The following is a 22579-nucleotide window of genomic DNA, read 5'->3' on the forward strand; positions in this document are numbered from 1 at the left end:
CGATATAAAAACGAGAAACAACCACAGAATTCGCGCATAAGCCTGACGAATTCTAGAATGGATGAAACGCCGAATATTCAGTGTAGCTTAATTGCCATATATATTTTATAAATTACTAACTAGCTCTACCTACGTATTGAGCACTTTTGAAGTAAATACTTAAAGTTTACGCATAAATCTATACTGTCGTATATTAATTTTACGTGAGTAAATGAAGTAGTTATATATATATATATATATATATATATATATATATATATATATATATATTACTAGCATAGGTATTTCGCGTTAACTGGGTCGACATAAAGTTCCGTTTCGAACATACCTGCTATACTAATCATTTTCATCATGGGCAACGTGGATACCCCCACAATTCCAAATATAAAATCATTGATTAAAATATGTTAAATGTGATCACCCCACAAAAAGAAGTACGTGATATCCTCTGCAGCAAACATTTCGGCAGAAGGGATGCAAAGAAAAGAAACTATTGTCCAGCATTGGAAAGAACCCCCCGCCCCGAAAAAATTAAAAATAAATCATTATAACTTTTATTTCAATAAAAAAAAGTCGAGTGTCCGTTCAATCGCAAAAAAAAAAAAAAAAAAAATAGCCAAGTAGACAGAAACCTAAAAAAATTAACATCTACCAAAAATTAATTCCAAAAAAATTAAATTAAATTTTTCGTCATTTTATGTTTCTAATGTAATCATCTCTCCTCCAAAAACATTGAATTTGTCATATTTTCGGGTTAGTTTTGTTTATTTTAAATGTTATCTTTTTCATTGTAATTGAACTCATTAATAAAAAAAAACGTAAAATAAACTGATGTACACCAATAATTGAACAGTGGAACATACGATATGTAGCCGAGTGCTCTACTACTAAGCTTTATCTCCAGATTATAATAATTTTTTTTTGAAGAAATGATTTGCTGAAATTTTATTATATCACTTGACTGGTGTCTCGTTAAAATGTCTCCCAGTGAAAGTTATTGTTTTTTTTTTTTCTATAAGAGAGAAAAGTTATTTTTAAGATCTGAGTTTTTGATTTTCGATAATTATCGGATGAATTTCTCGACAAAGCATGTCTAGAAACACTTCCAGACATATAAATTCGTTTTGTAGACCTATAAGAAAGAAATTCACACACACAAATGACTTTTATATAGTGGGGAGATAAATACATAGACAGGTAGATAAATAGATAGACAAAGATAAAGATCACATATATCCTTTATATGATTATTTTGCTGCAAAATAGTTGGATCGTTCTAATAGAAACTACTTGACTTCTGGTGCAATTATGTAAATGTCAACTATATTCTAAAATAGATTACTGCTGCGACAAATGGCGCGGTATCACTTAGAGATCTTTTCATGAATTCGACGAAGCAGACATGATGAACTTTACAATTTTTCATGGATGACCATTGTTGCTCGTTAGAGTTTATTTTCTCACAGAAGTGACGTTGCTAATCTTTCTTTACGATATCGATAATTCGATGGAAGATGCTAGACTGATTTCAAATTTCTAATTCTCTCTAACAACTTTATAGCAAAAGCATGGCCTTCCCCTACAAGTCAAAATAATGATTCCTTTTTTCTGCCCATCCTCAGTTAAAATTTCCATTCATCATTTTCAATCCTTTTATGTTATTCTTCATTATTACATCGACACTATCTGATATAAACTTATCTCCCAGTAGATATAGTCTTTGATGAGATTCCACTCATTAGAAAAATGGAGAATAGTGATCACATTATCGTCGGCATATTCTGATATGTAAACCGCCAAAATATGGCGAACCGCTAATAAATGAAAGACGCAGCAGTTAACAGTAGGAAAATGCGGTAAAAATACAATAGAACCCCGGGATGAAGCATTAAAATATAGTAACAAAATACAGTATAGTATATAATACAGATGTATATAATCAAATAACATTCTTAAAAACATCGTAAGGCGGGGCAACCAGGGACTGGAAAACATCATATTCCACATCATACTCTAAAAGCCGTGCCCTAGGGCCACCGTATCCCGCGGTTTTACTATATTACAGAAAAATCAATAAAATTTTGAAAACTGACAAAAGTCGTCACTCTAAATCTAGTAGAGTAGGGACAGGCGCTGCAAACTCCGGAAGCAAATATTAAATTTTCTCCTAAATCTTATCTGCAAACAAAACAGTCTAACCATAACCGAAGCACAACATAACCATGATTTATATAAGGTATGGTTGAAATAAATAGGGAAAACATTAAAAAATACTTTAAAAAATACTTTAAAAAACATCAAACGCATTTTATTATTATTTTGATTAAATTAGTATTTATTCATGAAACTTATTGTTGTGAATATGTATTATCTCCTCTTTGATAATCCAAGCTATAAAAACTGTACATTTCCGCGTGGCAAGTAGACGAGTAGTAAGATTCTTCATTGAATAAAAGATTACTAGACGGAATATATTGTCCTGTTTTCATTACAGAATGCACCTTTACAAAATACAGGAAACCTTCCGCCACATCACTATTTTTATTTTTTTACATAGGCATCACCACTTATCAAGGCCATGAGGCCACTCAAGGATAAGGGATAAAGAGTGTACAGTAGACATTGGACAATATAGTAATCGTTAGTAATGAAAATTTGGTAAATTTGATAACTTATATAGAACGGCTTATCAAGAACTTATTTACGTTAGACGTGAACACAACCATATTGTAGTCAGCCGGAAAGCAGGAAAACGGAAGACAATTCCACAGGCGTGCAGTTCTAAGAAAGAAGCTTTGTTCATGGAATCTACGTTTAGGTTTAGGCACAGATAAAGAGTGGGGGATTATTGATAGTGTGTACAACTAGACGAGTGTTTCTTGTGAATGTTTGGCGAGGGGGGACCATAGACTGAAGCCCAGTTGAACACCTTCCATGAAAATAACGATACATCAGAGACACACTCGTCACATCTCTTCTGTGAGATAGAGGTTGCAAGCAAGAGAAAAGGACATCTCCTACGAGGCTACGAAGTCTATTTTGAACTCTATCAAGGCAGGACAAGTCCTTTCTAGCAGCTCCTGCCCAGATGTGGCAACAATATTCCATCCTTGGACGTACCTGGCTCTTATATAGATAGAGAATAGCATCAGCAGTGAGATATCTACCGGATCGATAGAAAGATCCCACATTTTTCCAGCGGCCTTGGCAACAGATTTGATGTACGTGTTCCATTTAAGATCAGGAGTAATGGTCAAGCCCAGAAGCTTATAAAAACTTGAGGCCCCCTGAAGACGAGAGCCATTCATTTCAATTGATGCCAGATGGGGATCAGAATGTTGATGATGTAAAGAGAGAAGCTTGGTTTTAGATGCATTAAAAGTAACCAGCCACTCCTTTCCCCATTGTGCTACGTGCTCAAGATCAGAGGAGAGAGAATCGGAGAGAACTTGGTCGTTTACTGTCTTAGATGTGCTACCATAAATGGTAGTGTCGGCAGCATGAATGTCTACAAATGATGTAAGGATGTGATTTGGAAGATCATTAATGTAGATCAGGAAAAGAGTTGGGCCCAGGATGGACCCCTGAGGGACACCGGCATTAATACTGTGAGCTTCTGATTTTTGCCCCTCAACTACTACTCTTATGAACCTATCAGAGAGAAATGATTTAATAATTGAGAAGACTTTTCCAGCTATACCATAGCTAGAGATCTTATGAAGTAAACCTTTATGCCATACCCTATCAAAGGCCTTAGATATGTCAAGAGCAATTGCCCTAGAAAGGTGGCCTCCGCCGAGAGATTTGCTAATCCCATGAGATATAACTGTAAGCACATCTACTGTAGATCTAGCAGAACGGAAACCATATTGAGTGTCACTAAGAAGGTTATTTTTGTTGAGATGGTTGATTACTTCTGTATTTAACACAGATTCCAGCAACTTACTCATGACGCACAGGAGACTTATTGGCCTGTACTGAGAGGGGGATGAGCGATCACCTGAATTCTTAAATACAGGGCATACTGATGAGATTTTCCAGGGAGATGGGAAACTATTCTCCTTAAAACAACGTTTAAACAGTTTTGTAAGTATGGGCGCTAGTTCAGGTTGAAGTTTTTTGAGTACTATAATTGGAATACCGTCAGGGTCAGTTGCTTTACTGGAATCAAGGTTTTTGATTAGTTTGGCAACATCACGTACAGATATACGTATATCACACAGCGTGTTTTCTGATGCAGGAGGAAATATTGGGGGTTGGCGGCCTTGGTCGCAAAGGGTAGAATTAGCTGCAAAGTTCTTGACAAAGAGTTTGGCTTTGTCTGATGCTGACGAGATTACCTCAGGTCCATTGATAATATTTGGGATGGAGCACACGCTTCTGTTCAGGATTCTGTTTGCTATTTGCCAAAACTGGTGGGAACCAAGCCGCTGCTCAGCTACTTTGGACTTAACAGATTGAGCATACAACCCTCTTGCGTTCTTTATTACTTTCTTACAATGGTTGCTGGCAGTCCTGAAAGCGGCTTTAGTTTCCATACATCTATTACGTTCAAAGCAGTGGAAAAAAGTCATTTCTGTGCGCAATGGCAGCAGCACATTCTGGAGAGAACAATGGCTGGCTGTTATGGAGTTGATGTTTGAGAAAAATCTCAAAAATGAGTTACCTCACTACTGCGCTAATTTGTTTTTGTAGAAATCCATTTCAAAGGAGATTAGATAAAATGTTTGAAGTGGACTCTCTAGACATATTCTCGAAAGACGAAATCGGTCAGACTATAATAAAACATATGGTATCTGAAAACTCCATACTATTCAAAGATAGCACGGATCACACTAAACTCCATAGCTTTAGGACAAAATAAAATATGTGTCATAATATAATTATAATACTATAGAAGTGTAAGCCATGTTTAGTTTCAGAACCGTTTTCGATGGATAGTTGTTCTACACACGCCCTGGAGGTGACTCGTTCTCAGTAGACAGTTCTCAGGTTAGAATCCACAGAGCAAAAGATTCTTCCCGTGTTGACACAAAGAGAACATATGCAAAGTTTCTACAGAAAGGTTTGATATTTTTATGAAATAATTCTGGTTTCTGATTGGTTGGTAGCAGAACGTGAATAATTTCGATTCGTTAGTTCCTAGCAGTATCGTTTATAAATAGAATCTCCCGACTGTGCGGGATCACACCCCATTATACTTCCAGTGTGATTGAATGTAACCTAGCGGCTTCGGCTGCAGGGAGACAAGGTAGTACACGTCAAGGATTCGTCACTTGACACTCAGCCCAACAGGTGAGGGGCCGGGAACCGGCCCAGCACCTGTTGGACTGAGGTACACCGCCTGGGTAATTCCTAGGAGGTCCACCCTCCCAGGCCTTGCCACCAAGCTTTGCGATGGGGCAAGTTTATTGCTTGCTGCCTGAGGCGCCCCGACCGGGGAATGCCGACGGGATTACTCAGGCAATTTTTAAGATTGCAGGAGTTCCCCTCCTTTAGGGGAGCCTGCGGGGTTCCCACTTTCCAGGCCTTTTGCCAAATATTGCCGATGTGGGCGGCAATTAAATAACTACCCCATTATACTCTCCTATGATGGGATGTGTCTCCTAGCGGCTTCGGCTGCAGGGAGACAGAGTAGTAGTACAAGTCAAGGATCCGTTCTTGACACTCAGCCCGACAGGTGAAGGTCCGGTAACCGGCCCAGCACCTGTCGGACTGAGTGACACCGCCTGGGTAATTCCCAGAAGGTCCACCCTCCCAGGCCTTGCCACCGGGCTTTCCGGTGGAACAAGTTTATTGCTTGTCGCCTGGGGCGCGGTGACAGGGGAATGCCGACGGGGTTATTAAGGCAATTTTTGCAATTGCAGGAGTGCCCCTCCTTTCGTGGGGGTCTGCTTAGATCCCCACTTTCCGGCCTTGTGCCAAATATTGCTGTGTTGAGCACCAATTTAATATCTACCCCATTATACTCGGCCTTTTGGCGGAGATCAAAGTGTAGTATATGTTCCCAGGTACAATACCTGGGTATCACCCAGGAGGTCCACCCTCCCAGGCCTTGCCACTCCGCTTTCGGGTGAGGCAAGTTATTGCTTGTCGTTCGATCGGACAATGCCGACTGGGTTACTCAGGCAATTTTTGCAATTGCAGGAGTACCCCTCCTTCAGGGGAGCTTGCTTAGATCCCCGCTTTCCCGGCCTTTTGCCGAATATTGCTGTGGTGGACAGCAATTTAAATAACTACCCCATTATAAGCATCTTATGATGGGATGTGTCTCCTAGCGGCTTCAGCTGCTGGGAGACAGGGTAGAGTAAAGCCGGCTTTCGGGTAGGGCAAGTTTATTGCTTGTCGCCTGAGGCACCCCTGCCGGGGGATGCCGACGGGTGTGCCCAGCCAATTTTTGTTTAGTTGCTAGCAGGGTATCATATTTGTTCTTTAAAAAGTAAACCAAGCTCCGCGGTCCCAAAAGCTAAGAAACTTTTCTGTTCGTAACATTTGAAGTCTACTAATCTAAAAACACTTTTTTACTTTTTCTTTCTTTTTCCTTGTTCCAGGTTTGTCTTTAATCCTGAATATTTGTCTTGTTTTCTTTTAATCTGTTTTCTAAATCTTTTTTGTCAAATATATTATTATTAACCAATACTTTTTCTTATATTTAAGACGAGAGAAAAAAGTCTCCCATGAAATTGAACATTTCCCAAATTATATTTGCATATTATCTGATCTCAAACTATTTTTTTCTTCTAAAGTATGCATTACTTCTAGCTAGTCTAAAGTTAATACGTAACCCAAATTATATTTGCATATTATCTGAACTCAAAAACACGCGGATTTTTTTTTCTTCTCCGAAAGTATGCATTACTTCTAGCTAAAGTTAATACAAAACTCTAAAGGTATCACTTCTTAACCAGATTTTTAAACGAGTGAAAAATAACCAGACTTTCCAATTTGATAAACGTTCCATTATAGCATATTTATTATGGGGTGGAGCTGGAATTTCTGTTTCTATGTCTATCCTTGTGGTCATGTCACTAGTAAGGGTGCTGGAGGTAAACGTTTCATCTGGACTGATGTTACCTGATAGTCAGGGACCCGAACTTTGGATTAACTACTAAGGAGGCTGTCCTAGCAGCAGGAGCAAAGTACCTGGGCTGCTGTATTGCCATTTGGTGAATGGATTCTGGATTATACAGTAGTTTCTGGTAGGCCCTATCGATGCCATACTAGTGTGTAATTGTTACGGCTTTACCTTATCAAGTGCTACAAAAAATTTCTTGTCTTTTTTTCTCTCTGACTTTCCCTCTATGTCCTGATCCAACCAAGTCTACCGACCAGCTCCACAAATCCCAAAACCTCATCATGACAAATCTAGGAAAAAAAAACACGAATAAACCTAGAATCCCATCCTCCATCGTAGACCCCTACTACCAGGTATCCTTCTCCAACATCAGGGGTCTATGTTCCAACCTTCCAGAGGTTGAAACACAATTACAGTAGACGAAACCGGACATATTCTTTCTAAGTGAAACTGGCATAGGACCAGCCACTTCCTTAGACGAATTCATAATTAAAGGATACTCTAACTTAACATCTAAATCTGACCCCCAAGATCGCCATGGGCATGGAATATGTGCCTACATCAAAGATGGTTTTCCCTGTGGTAGGGATATCTCCAGAGAAGAACGTAATTTACCTTATATGTGCTTCCGGGTTGCACTAGCTTACACCACTGCATTTATATTTGCCCTCTATCGCCCACACAACAGTGGGGTTACTATCTTTAAAAGCATATCTGAGAAAAATGGCATCTTTGACTTCATAAGGTGTGGTCTCGTGGAATCGCACCGCCCAACTCACACATATGCAAATGAAATGCAGTCAGTTTTTTTTTTTAAATAAAACGATTGGTCGAAGAGGTGAGGACACATACATGAGAGAGAAGATTGTGAGGAATAGAAGGAGAAGGGGGATGAGGAAGTACAGTGACGCATTCTATATGTGAACTTTTGTTTTTTTTGCCCCCAAAATACCAGCCCATTTAACTGCAATAATTTTGTTTTCATTCAGCGTTTTCGCAAAAAAGCAAACAAACAATAACAGAAAACATTCACAACTTTCATTCGGCATTTTGTAGCAGTTTATATAACCTGATTGTAATATGCCGACAATTACACAGTTACTTTTTTGCATAAGTGCCGTAACATTTGACCTTTATGAGCCGTCACTCATTAGTAAATAAATGTGGGATGTAAAAAGTGTGTGGAGGAATAGAAACATCCAGACGTCGATTAGAAGGGCGTAAGTAGTACTTCGCTACTTAGAAGCTTTACTGCTATCCACAGTTAAATTGAAGCCACCGAAAACAAGAACGATAATAAACGACTTGTACGTTAAGGCCAAATGAATTTAATTAATTTCAATTTAAATGATGATGCTAAGAAGTGGGCAGTAACGGATATCTGGTAAAACTTGTTTCCGTGAAATATTCCATGTTTTTAGCAGTATGATCTCATTAGAAATTGCTTTGAAGTATTCCAAGCAGAGTCGCTTTTACATTCTGGGATATGACGTTATTTAATGGAGTGTGTTTTGGCCATTAATAGCGTGGCTGCACTTTCCACCTCTCAAGACTCATCAAGTACGTACTGACATTAAAAACACGAACACTAAATGAGACATTTTTAGCGATCATGACAAAACCATATTGTTTAAGAAACAAACACGTAATCGATGATATATTTATTGATATGCCCTAATTCATAGATTCCATCATGAAGCATTCAAAAATTGATTCATAATTAATGCGTTTCTCAATCACTTGATAAAACGGAAACATTCTTCCAGCAGTTTCTTAGTTTGCTGCTTGGTGATCTTTCGTTGCCATGAACACCGATTCTTGAAATGTTGCTGAGTTACACCGAATCCGATTCCCAGCTGTCGACATCGCTTTTTAACAAAATACACATTTTTGTTTGGTTTCGCCTAAAAAAATCATCGTGTTGTCTTCCCCTAAAAATCGTTTTATTCCAATAAATGAAATCATTATCAATTCCATCAAACACGCAAGACTATCATATCATACTGTGTAAATATTAGTAAAGTCCATGTGATTTTTTTCTGGCTCAAGTTTCTATCGAAATGACTTGTTAAAAATATGTACAAAAACGGACCGTTTATTATTTTCACCAAGTAAATTATTATTTAAGTCGAGTTTTCGCTATGTTTTTTGACAGCCTAGAGTTCGCATCGTTTAAAACTCGTTACAAAACTTGGTGAATATATCAGTAAGTGCCTAATTTAAAACTGATTTTATTTTCAGATGCATATGTCACATACTATGGTCAAGGTAAAGGAAAAGGTTTAAGTAACGTAAATGATGATATTTACGGATTTCCTCATCGTGAATAGCCCACATTATAATTAATAACATTCCATAATGCAGAATTTACTAAATACACAATCTAACTGACATTAATAATAGGCAATACTAAATATTTACAATATGATTGTTTTAAATTCTAAATGTGTTGCAAATGAAACTAGGGTTTTGCATCTTGTCCGCGCACATTGTCTTTTAAGATTGAACGGAGGCATCATAATGCAAATATATTGCATTTTATTCAGATAAGCAGTGGCCACTGTTTTATTCAGATTAGCAGTGGCCACTATTTAAAATGATCCGTAATGAAAAAACATTGGTTTCGAAATAATACTGGGATATGATTTTTTTGTCAGCAACACTCCGAGATTGAAATTTCATTTGGCGGTTCAATGCCCGCATTGAAAATTTGTGGATTGACGACAGCAAACATCCAGTACCAGCCACTTTTCGAAAACCTAACTGAAAACTGCAAACCCATAGCAGTGAGAAGCAGATATTTTCTTATAATAATAAAAAACTCGATGACTGTGAAAGAAAAAGACCACTTGACGAGAGTAACTAAGCTTAGCAAATCACCCTGGAGGGTTGAGGTAGTCATAATTAGGACTATGACAAGAGAATATGCTTTTCATTATTTTGACTCTCGAGTATATATCAATTAATATCTTATATGTTTCTATCTAGAATGATATTGTTTTCGATTGATTATCTCTGTCTTACTGTGTCGGATATATACTCGAGAATCAAAACAATGATGAGAATACTCTCTTGTAATAGCCCTAGTAATAACCACTTCTGAAAACCATAAAAAGAGAATGGTTATAGATTACTCCCAAACCTTACGCTCTTGGACGCATTTACGCTACCCAGGAGGGATGGAAAAATAAGCGAAATAGCCAAATATCGTATGTTTACCACTCTCTACTTGAAAAGCGCGTACCATTATATCACCATTAGACCTAGAGACACGCTATACAGAGCTTTCGAGGCGAACGGTCGACTATATCAATTTCGCAGGATTCCTTTTGGCGTGACAAATCGTATAGCGATCTTCCAAAGGGTAGTCGACCAAATTATAACATATGGGATATTGGAAGGCACATTTGCGTACATTAACAACGTCACAGTATGTGACCATAATAAAAAGTAACACGACGAACATCTTAGACTGTTCATGTCCGCGTCGACAAATACAACATTCGCCTAAACAACGACAAATGCTCGTTTGGACTGGACAAAATAAACCTACTGGGGTATACCATAAGCAAAAGTTTTATAGCACCGGACGCAGATCGATTGAAACCTTTACTCCAGATGCCTGTACCTCACAATCGACCTTCCCTTTGACGTGCTATAGGCATGTTTGTGCACTACTCCCAATGGATTGCATCGTTACAAGATACATCCGTTAATACAAGTAGAGACGTGTTCTTTATCCCGTTAAGCCATTAAAGCTTTTGAGAGACTGAAAAAGGATACTGCGAAATCAGCAATTACAACAATAAACCAGAATATTTCTTTATTTGTGGAAACGGATGCGCCAGACTGTGCTATTCCTGCGTCTCTGAGACAAACCGACCGTCCCGTAGCCTTTTTCTTTCAAGGACCCGCTCACTGGCTGAACGAGGACACCCCGGAATTGAAAAGAAAGCATACGCCATAGTCGAGGCATTGAGAAAATGGCGGCCCTACCTAATCTCACACGTACTTTAAACTTATTACTGACTCAAAATCAATTGCTTTTATTTTCAACGCTAAGACTATAAGACAATTTGAAATAAGAAAATAGCCAGGTGGAGAATTGAAGTATCTTGTACCTCCTTTAGCGTCACCTACCGACCCGGTAAGGAAAACTAAACAGCTGATACACTGTCAAAAGTATGTTGTACGGCATCAAGCGGGGACAAACGAACGCGACATAATCTTTCATCCGGGCATTACTTGAATGGTTCATGCTGTGTGGTGTAGAAACTTGCTTTCTCGGTCGAGGAAGTTAAAAAAAATTACAAATTATTGTCGAACGTCTGCTGAAAAGCAACCTCAGTTTTAAAAACCCAAAACTGGCGTTTTAATAAAAAGCAACACAACCATTTGAACGACTCAATCTTGATTTTAAAGAACCGCTACCAAGCAAAACAAGGAACCGATATATATTAACTGTTGTCGACGAATATGCATGGTTTCATTTTGCGTTACCTTGCTCAGACATATCGGACACTGCAATTATACAATGCCTCTATTCACTATTCGCTGTCTTTGGAGTTCTTGCCTATATACATTCGGACCCAGGGGCTTTATTCATGTCAGAGCAGTTTCGACAATTTTTACAGGAACAATGAGTAGCTATAAGCCGGACAACTCCCTATACACCTAAGGCTAACGGCCAATTCGAAAGATATCACCGCATTATTTGGAAGACCGTTCAATTTTCTGCATCAAATAATGGATGTTTGATTGATAATTAGGAAACTCTCCTTTTCGTCGCATTATACGTCATTTGATCCTAAGTGTGTACCGCTATGAATGCCACTCCACATGAAAGGCGTTTATCTTTTCAGCGACGGAGTTCGGCAGGATCTTTGTTTCCATCTTGACTCTCTCGATCCAGTACTGTTTCTTAGACTGTAATGTTATGACCCTTTAGGCTGTGATCATAGCGTAGTATCTGTTAACTGTGGCAAGCGGGGTCAATGGTCAAAACATTGTTATTATTGTTATTGTATTCTTATTAATTAGTTTGAACGATGGATGGTCGCTGGATCAGTTATTATGATTAGAAGAATAAACAATTAAATTGAGGAAGAAATGATTGACGTGTGAATCGCAAAAGGAACGCGAAAATAGAAAATAGATGTAAACATAATTTTGGGGTTTTGAATAAACAAATAACTAGTTGTGGATTAGGTTGGTCTAAGACACGTAAGAGAACACGTTATGTAGTAAGTTTTGGAGAGATTCAGAGAGTTGAGGATTGACCACCAGAGCAGACAGACGTCTAGACAGGGGTGAACAGACAGCTAGGAGCGGGCTGTAAGAATGGAAAATGTAGACTAACTGCAGATCCTGTGAAAACCATTTGAGACAACTGTAATAAATTTATATTATAAAAATATAAAGAGTTGTATTATTTTTTTCATAAATAAGAACAGATGTCTCAATTGGATGGTGCTGATCGCTTCATGGTTCGTCACGGAGCAGCGGGAAGATACAGAAGAACTCTTCAAGAAAAAAGGTATGAAGCATATATTATTCTTCTTACATATGCACTGTAAAAATATCCGGTGTGATAAGTCTGATACAACATGACTCAGTTTACACATCAATATCATGTCCTCCTGGCTAAACAACATACATACGATTCATACGTTTATTATCTGTCTGTTAAAAGAACAATATCTTGCATCCACTAGATAACACATGGCACGTTTTAAGATATCATCTCCTCCAACATAAACCAATATACAACAAGACGACATGCACGGCACATCAAGAATGATCCCTTGATGGACGAGGTAGAGCTCATAGAGGTCAACATCCAGTACGCTCTAGTACGACATCCAGATGGTAGGGAGTCTTATGTGCCTCCCAGAGACAGAGCACCTACCGGAGACGTACCAGGAGCGTAGACAACCCCTGAGGACAAACCAACTCACCCCGGAACTGAAGCCTCTCCGGAATATCATGGCACGTCGTTAATGATAATAATAAAAGACTAATAGACGGAATCTCTTGTATTGTTTTCATTGCATTTCATACCATTTTGACTCATTTTTTAACTTCTTATCTCTTTATTTATTTCCCTCGTTCTTTTCCAATATATTGCAACTGTGATTGTTTTGCATTTATTATAATTTGATATAAAGTACGTATAAAAATAATGAATGATTTTTAAGTTGGTCTTAGGGAAGAGATGCGCTGATGACGCTGTTTCTCTTTAAAGAGTTATGGATAAAACGGGTATGAATTTCTGTAGTCCAAATATTTATATTTATTACTATGATTACGCTCTGTTTGTTCACCGAACGCTTTTTAAAAAACACAGAGGTTTAAATGGATTTACATCTAGGAAACTAAAACTATACATCCGTCATATATATATATATATATATATATATATATATATATATATATATATATATATATATATATCTTCCCCACACTAGGAACCGATCATGGGGAAACAAATAGAAACATTAAAAATCCCCTATACATATTTTTAAATACACCCCTCTCTCTAAACAAATATAATATAAAGAATACCCGAGTATGTGACATAATAATAGAAGGAAACACATACACATTCAAAAACACAACACAAACATTCAAAATAAAGAATGATCTAAATTGCACCCCCCAGAAATGTAGTATATGCACTAAGATGCACAGCATGCAACAAATCCTAGATAGGCGCCACCAAAAATTTCAGCAATAGAGTGGCCTTACATAAGAGCAACATTCAAATTGCAGATAACAAACACATCTATGTTTCAAAAAACGTACACACATACAGTGGAAACAGCTTCAAAATAATTCCAATCTTCAAAACAGACAATTATTTTATTTACTTACACAGGAAAAAAACTTCATCACAAGATTCACTCCTGAACTAAACAGAGCTTAATATCAACACACAAAAACATGAAATGCAAGGCGCATAAATCAGAACCGACACAACTAAACACACACACGTGCGCGCGCATACAACCACACACAGACATAACACATCTATCTCTAATACAACACATTGAACAATACCAACGCTACTTAACCTCGAAACCAACAACACTAGGAAACACATAGAACCATAATATAATATCTGTTCCAACACTCCGCTCCCCCCTCAGTCAGTTGAGAAATCTCTCATGACTGAGACAACTATCATCCTTTCTATCATTCCCCTCCCATACCTATACCCTTCCAATTCGCCCCTACCCTCTAGAGAACGAGATCTTCCCCACACTAGGAACCGATCCTGGGTCTGGCCATACCCACATGGGAAGAGAAATAAATAGAAACATTAAAAAATCCCCTATACATATTTTACATATTTTTAAATACACCCCTCTATCTTAGCCAACATAATATAAAGAATACCCTAACCGTCACGAAACGAAAAATCACAATACTAAAATCTAAGAATCCAAAAAATAAATATCAAAATAGAATGAAAGCACCCCTACCCTTATTTCAGAAGAGCTGGTTCTCCCCCCGTCTCACACATACACCTTAGTAATGACCTCGGATCACAGTTATCTTCCTAGGGAAGCAAATAACTTCATAATACTATAAAACAGTGCACACATTGTTCAAACCAATAAAAGAAAACACACACACATCCTACCCGAAAGGAAAAGAAAAAAAAAACACAAGCAGAAAAAGATAGTGAGAGAGGGAAACACAACGCAGGAGTGATCACAGCCCAATAAAGGAGTAATAAAAATCGAACATTCCAATGAATAGTAGACACTTACACGTTTCCACATCTTGGAAACACTTGAAATGAACTACGAAAATGCTATTTTTACATCTCCAACACATTTTGAAAATAATTTCTGAAGAGGACGCTTCACAGAACGTCTGAAACGCGTTATAAACGATTTTAATGATTTAAAAACATTATTAAAATGATCTAAACATAATTATCAATGAAAAACCAAGACACGGAATAATAAAATAATGTTAAAAAATACACATTGTTGGTGACTACCCCCTTATTTAAATATACATCTTTCTTTTGTTGGATTTTCTTGACCCATTATATATATATATGTATATATATATATATATATATATATATATATATATATATATATATATATTGTGTACAGAAAGTTGTTAGTTGAGACAGATCATTGGTACCGTCGGTTTCAAGCCCGATAATAAGGCCCGTTTAAGGTATCCTTATCAAGCTCTCTTCAGCAAAATACGCTCTTAAAATTTGGATTTTCCTTTTAATTGAGCACTCTGCTGGAATTCTTTTTCAAAAAAAAAACTAATCATAATTATATATATATATAGATAGATAGATAGATAGATATGTATACTTACATATGCACACACAGACGCACACACATATACATATATATGTATATACAGATACATATACACAGACACAAGCAGGCAGAGACACACAAGCACATAAATTTTACTCGCATATGTATTTACTTTGCAATGATTTTTCTTATTAGAAATATCATTTTCATAATGCATAAAAGAAACCAGGTTGTTTAGGCGTGTTTTCGCATTGGCAAAAACCGATGATTCCTCACAAAGATACTGCATTCTTACGGCTTCTAAAAATAAATGCATCATTTTTTAGATGTCGTTTTAAATGCATGTCTATCCGCCATTATTTTAAAAAATCAAAAAGTTTCGAAAAGAAAAAAATGACAACTATGCATATCTTTTTATAAGGTTTCAATAGAATTATTTTCTGAGATACAACTTTTGATAAGAAGGCCTCTCACTTTTATGCCGGCAAATATATCTGATTTTAATCTCATAGATCTTTTTTATAGTCACTTTGCTATAGATTTTGTGATTGGTATTTTGTTTGAAATATTTCTGCGCGAGTACCTTGTTGAAAAGCCGACTTCATATTAACGAAACTATAGCCTACCGAAGAAAATAGCCAATTATATCACCACACAGAAAATAATAATTTACTTTTGGACGCGTGTGTTTGGCGATGAATAAATGTTGTAATTCCGTAATGGCACAGAAATAAAATACAGCTTTGTAAATCTGTGGTGATATTATTGATCTCGGGTGAAGTCGACCTACTATGCTGGTACGTTTTTACAAATTTACCCAATACTAACTTAAACAGACTAGCTAGAAAAAACATCTGGAGATGCCAAAAAATAAATTAAAAGAGTCTATGACATGTTATCAACAGAATACATTCTCGCAGTTAATTATCAATTTTGTGAAGAAAGGTAATTAATTAAAGAGAAGACAAAAGGAAACGAGATAGAGATAGCGCATGATTAATGAGAGACAGGAAATTGATATACCACTGTGTTTCGAAAAGGAGACAAAGAGAGAAAATATTAAGAGATATTGGATATTCTTTTTTATTATATGTCACACAAAATAAGGCACAGTGCCACTTACATGTACGAGGCTACTATTCATGACTTAATTTGCAGGGGTATTATATAGTCCTGCAGCAAGATGTTGGTTCACATTGCACTTGACAATCTGCAATCAGTACAGACAGTGACGTAGGAACCTGGGATGGAATTCCAAAGTCTAGCAGTTCCAGGGAAGAAACTGTTAGAGTAAAACACTCTCCAGCATTTAAGTATCTGTACTGTGTAGGGGTAGGGTTTTGCTGCTTTTCAGGTTTGTCGGGTGTATATATATATATATATATATATATATATATACACATCTATCTCTCTATCTTTCTCTTTCTCTTTCTCCCTCTCAATATATATATATATATATATATATATATATGAAGTAATCGCAAACTATCAGAAATATAATTTACTTAAAATAATGGATAGCATGCAAGTTATATAATACGTTTCTGCAAGAGTCTATACTTTCTTCTACCGTTACTCACAGAAAATATGTGTAAACACATACGTAAACACATATAAAAGATAATAATTAATAAGTGTAAATGTTAATTTACAAGAATGTATTGTTCTACAGAAGATTACCTACCAGGATACTCAAAAAAATATTAAGATTTTCTTTAATCTGCTCAATTTCAAAGAATGCGTTCTTTTTATCAGAGAAAAGATATTAGCGAAAAAATATTATAGCGAAGCTATGAATTTTCTTGTGCAGGTATAAATTGAAACTGGGTTATATAAAAAAAACTAGTCATATATGCACTGTAAATTATGTTGTGAGTGAATATTTTGTTTCGGGTTACGTGTTTGATAGCGATCTGTGTTTTATAAGAGGATTAAGAAATGTACGAATTCTTCTATGAAAACAAGCTTTAGTATGAGTTTTGGAATGGTGAGTGCGGAAGTTCTTCATAGGAATTGCCTCCTTTGTGTTGAAAGTGTAAAGGAAACCCCCTTATTATATTATTATATTAAAGAAATTAATATAATTGTACATGTTATAGAAATAAACATGGAAACGATTAAAATGTTCTCATAAATTTTTAACAAGGATTACATTTTTTAAGAATCTAATGGCACTATTAAAATTCTCCTTTAATTATATCTAATATATACGGAAAATTATCGGCTAGTTCCATAAAACAAGTAAAATATAAAAAAATGTTATTTTTGCTTCATAAAACAAAAAATATAAAGTACACAAATAAATGCATTAATTAGAAAAGGTTTAATCATTTAAATAATTTGCTTGTATTTTATGATCGATAATAATTAAAATCGTTTGGATTCCTAAAATCGAGTTTCTGTTTTATAGCTGCGTCAATAGGTAATTTTTATTTCATAAAACAGCACAGCTCTAAAAGGAGTTTTACTTACCTTTTTTTTCTATTTTGCAAATCTTATTAAAGTTTTTTTTTTCTTTTCAGACTTATATTTCAGAATGGCGCAATAAAAACATATTATAAGGTATTATAACTTCTTTTCCAATTTTCTAAATTTTAATCAAGTCACAACTCACTTTATTTCCTTTGGAGGGATTCATTGATATTTCCTGTGGTGAGTTAAGGGCATAATAGATTTACTGATGGATATAATGATTAATGGATGGATTTTGTGATACGAAACAGATACTCTCAAGAATTGTAAGTTTCAACTGAATTAAAGAAAAAAATTATAAGATGGTCAACATCATGAATCTTGGAACATAGTTTTTGTCATTTATTCATTATATTGCTTTGTAATTATATTGAGCTTCTTAAATAAGAATTGGCATATATTATAAGAAAATATATTTTCACACACACACACACACACATATATATATATATATATATATATATATATTGAGATAGTTGCTTGTCTAGCCGCACTGATGAGCTGTGAAGCAGCGAAACAGTACTCTACGCGGATGACTATATATATATATATATACATACATATATATAATTACTTTTTAATTTTATAAAATTTCGAAACTATATATTGTCGTTTCTGTTGAAATAACAAAATCCATTCCGATCACAAAGTTAGGCTAGATATATAACATTTCTTCTCTTCTAATATATTGCGCTCCCTTGGAAGACTTACAAACGGACACATATAAAATGTTTACTTTTTAAAATGTCAGGCTTATTATATACTATTATCAGATACAAACTGTCAGGGGTCAAGGGAGCAATAGGAAGAACTAATTTCAGTTTTAAAAAAATAACGCTGGATTTTAGAAATCAGTTTTGGTTACAAAACCAGTATCCAAGAAGGAATAAACATAATATTTCCAACAAAACATTCTATAGAAGCGTGGCTTATATCCAGATTCCTTGCTTCTTTTCAAGCAAATGATCAAACTTAAAATTAGAGAATGTGAGAATCGTTGATTTCTTCTTAATGAATTCCAGTCTGGTTTGGAGACAATGATATCTGAATACTAAGTAGCCTCATTATGTATAACGTAATTGTAAAAAATATATTATTTTGTTAAGTTATAATGTTTCGATATTTTGCGTTTCAATTTTCGTTTTAAAAATTTCGCATGTGTTTTTTATTAGTAATTGAGAAGATTAATGAAACTTATTCAATCGATTATTATTTTAAAAACATTTTTAGTGTTTTATATTGTTATTTTTATTAAATAATTGTAACCAGTCTTTTTATTTTGGATATTATTCTTTCAAGCTATCTACGATATATACTTTACCTTGTATGGCTGAGTCTTATTTAACGGTGAAATGTGTAAATTGGAAATCTACATAGAACTTCTAACGAAATAAATCCTAAACGAGGACACGAGTTCGAATGATCAAAATTAGCACTACTAATCTATTCGCATCGGAAACTTACCATTGTTGTTTGCATTTTGTATCGAACGCATTCGTATAAGAGCATAAAGAGAAACCAGATTGAATGAAGTTTCAATAGCGTTTATAATCGAGATTTATTTTCATCAGAGGATAAACGTAGCGAAAATCAATGTTGACGCTAAAAAGAAAACTCGTGATTAATTGATAGATAATTATGTCAACTTGACTGCATATGTTTTGCCACTGTGCTGTACGGAATATCATTTGTGAGAAATATCGCAAAGGGAAAATAGGTCGAGATGTTATATAGCCAGGAGAGTATGATATCGACGTATAAACTGCGTCATTTTGTATAGTATAGCCATGGGGGTATGCTGCAGTTCGTATTTGCATCAATGTATAATATTTTATAAGAGGAAGAATACATATGCTTCATACCTTTTCTTTATCCGGGAGTTCTTTTGTATTCACTGTTTGGCTATGTGATGAAACATTCAATGACCAACACCATAAGCGATTAAGACACCTGCTTTTGTGAAACGACAGAACAACACTTTATATTTTAAAAATATCAATTTATTTCAGCTGTCTTAGCGGTCTTCACAAGGAGTCTGCATTACGTGTCTACATTGCTTGTTCTTTCTATCCCCGCGTCCTGGCTTTGAAGCACGCCTGCTCACTTTTGTGACCAAAGTCAAACTCTCCAATCTTCTGACCTTTTGACCTAACAGTTCCGTTACGTCATCATCAAATGTCTGAATAACGTCATCTAACGTGTGCCCTCTGCCACGTCCACAACTGTTAATGGCCATTTTATTTAGCTTAGCTAATTTATGTAAACATCTTCAGCTAAACAATAAATAACTCTCAACCTAAACTATTTCAAGAATATCATTGAATAGATCGAAAAAGAGATATATAGACAGATAGACCAATAATAAGTAATTTAACTATTAATCATGTTATTATCTTACAGATAGAGGGAGAGAGAGAGATAGAGATAATGAGAAAGAGAAAAAGATAAAGCGAGCTAGAAAGAGGCACTAGTTTATTAAGTCTACTTAATTTCAGAACACACTCACTACACATGTGCAACTTACTCACAAATCGACGAATCACCATTAATCTTAATTGCGTTAATGACGTCACTAATCACCATCATTCTTAATTTCGTTAATGACGTCACTAATCACCTTCATTCTTCTGCTTTTTTCCGATTATATGGTGCGATAGCCAGAATAACCTCACACACACACACATACATATATATATATTCGTCTGCTTGCTTTTTTGTGGACGCCCTGTATTAAGTCGAATATTGAAGGTCACTGCTGCTATTCAAAGTACACACAAAGTCAACAATACTAATAAGTTATCGTTAGTCATTGTTTAATCGATGCAGTTAATAACTATCACAATAATAATGCTAATAAGTTTGTTATCGCCAGACAGTATTTGGTCTGTGCAGAATACTAATAAGATAATTATTGGCAACCAGCCAGCCAGCCAGTTTTTAATCAGTGTCTAAACTAATTAACCGATCATTATAATTTTTTTGTACGTGCTTATGCTTATATATTTCTATGGATCGCATTGGCGCTTAAACTAACTCACCATTCATTATAAATTGCACGGTTGTGTATATGGTTATATATTTGTACGTATATGATCGCGCCTTAACAAATTTACCGATCATTATTAAATTTTTGTTTGAATATATGTTTATATTTGTATGGATATGACCGCACCTAAACCAATAACGCAAGGATTATGAACTTTATGCATGTGTATATGCCATATATTTATATTAAAAGGATTAACGCAGAAAACAATTAACTGACCATTTTGAATTTTATGTATAGTTATAACTTTATACATTTGTATGTGTAGGATTTCTGCTAAAAACAATCGTGAAACTTTTGTATGAATATATGTTTGTATTGGTAGAATATATATTTGTATTGGTAGAATATATATTTGTATTGGTAGAATATATGTTTGTATTGATAGAATACATATTTATATTGGTAGAATACATGTTTGTATTATTAGAATATATGTTTGTATGGGAAGAATATATGTTTGTATTGGTAGAATACATGTTTGTATTGGTAGAATATATGTTTGCATTGGTAGAATATATGTTTCTATTGGTAGAATATATGTTTGCATTGGTAGAATATATGTTTGTATTGGTAGAATACATATTTGTATTGGTAGAATATATGTTTGTATTGGTAGACTGAGCGTTTTAACTAAATAAACGATCATTATTAATGTATATCTACATGTTGCTATATTTGTATAGAAACGATTGTGTCTGAAATAACTTACCGATAATTGTTACTTTTTTTAATGTGTTAACTTTATATATTTGTACGCGCCGAAACTAATTAACCTATCATTGCTAATTTTATGTATGTCTATATGTTTATATATTTGTAAGACTTGAAGAAGAAAAATTCAAAATTGCACATATAATAATGTAAATAAAAGAAGAGGAAATAAAAATATAAAAAAATAGAATAGCGAAGAAAAGTGAAATAAAAGAGAACCACATTTTTTGGTATGTTTGCAAGTAAGTATATTAGTAGGGGAAGGATTTACGCCTATATTTATTTACCGATTACTAGGAAATTTTTATTAATTTGTATGAATATGCCTAAACTATGACTTTTTACGTCATACCATGCTAGTGGGGGCGTGTGCTCGGTTGTGCCCGGTCGTAAAATACGCTTAAGTATGATTTTTTTTATCTGTCCAGATTTCGTATATATTATTATAGAGACGTTATTTCAAAAATAAAAATGTGTATTTGGGTGTCATAAGCTAGAATAGAAACTGATAGCAAAACTATAGCATTCAAAGCTGGTGATGTTACCACTATACAAATGTGACACTCATATGAACTGATTAAAATAAGCTAAAATGAATGTACAAAATGTACAACAGTTTTGACCCTTTTTGATCCCCTGAAAACTATGTTAACCGGTTAAAGACTCATAAAAAACGGTCTATAAATAATCCAACCATTAAAGACCCCTGACACTGCTCTGCGACTTTTAGTTAGATAAAGTTTGAAAATATGCAAAGAGACAGACAAACTGAATTTTATAAATTAGATTATGCTATTCCTTCGTTCTCATTTCATTTCTAAATGTCATTAGGCCATTTTAAAAAAATATATTTGCATTCCGCATATTTATGACCTTTCTTCTATTCTAATGAGAAGCATTTAGCTTCGAAATGCTATGGCCTAAAGAAGTTTTTCTTAAATGTTCCCTAATCTTTCGCTTATGTTTTGATAATAT

This window comes from Euprymna scolopes, chromosome 9 (genome assembly GCF_053919585.1).
Source record: "Euprymna scolopes isolate OS-2025 chromosome 9, ASM5391958v1, whole genome shotgun sequence".
NCBI classification, from domain to species: domain Eukaryota; kingdom Metazoa; phylum Mollusca; class Cephalopoda; order Sepiida; family Sepiolidae; genus Euprymna; species Euprymna scolopes.